Source organism: Trachypithecus francoisi, unplaced genomic scaffold (genome assembly GCF_009764315.1).
Source record: "Trachypithecus francoisi isolate TF-2019V2 unplaced genomic scaffold, Tfra_2.0 Lachesis_group21, whole genome shotgun sequence".
Classification (NCBI taxonomy): domain Eukaryota; kingdom Metazoa; phylum Chordata; class Mammalia; order Primates; family Cercopithecidae; genus Trachypithecus; species Trachypithecus francoisi.
The window spans coordinates 23,055,255-23,055,927 of record NW_022681467.1 but is presented as its reverse complement, the minus strand read 5'-3'; positions in this window follow the sequence as shown (position 1 = coordinate 23,055,927).

Genomic DNA, 673 nt, shown 5'->3' with positions numbered 1-673 from the left:
CTTTCCCAGCCCCTCAAGGATACCACCCTAAGGCAGATGAACAGCTGTTTCTCCCTCTTCCCCACTTCCCTGCCCCCTCCCCACCACCCAAACCAACAGGAACTGGAGCTCAGAGATGCCCAGTGACTCACTCCAAGTCACCCAGCCAGAAAGATGGTTTCTTCCCGAGGCTTGTCTCCTACCACCCGCCTTACTAGCTATAGGCCATAATGGGGCTTTACTGAACTTGCCAAAGTGCTGCCTTTAATAGTCACTCCCCTGCTCAAAAACCTTCTGTGGCTCCCCATTGCCTGTGAGATGTGAAAGGTCCCCATTTCCTGCCCCCAACTCTGTTCCCATTCCCTGCTCTCCACAGACCCATTCTGGGGGCAGTTCTGCCTGCTCATGGGCTCCCTAGCTGCCCAGCTCTATCTCCACCACAAATAATCTTTGCCTACTGAAACCTTAATCAACCTTCAAGGTGCAGCATGAATTTGACTTCCAGCTGGAACTTCTCCTTTGAGGTTCCTGTAGCTACCCCAGAGCTATCTCTGTCCTTGCCTTGTTTTTTACAGCATGTGAGAGCCCATTTCTCAGGACCTAGAACTGAAGATATGTGCCCCATAGCAGTGCAGAGCCCATCAGGCATTCAGCAAACCCCTCAGTGACTAAGAGAGGGGTGAGGTCTTTAGGG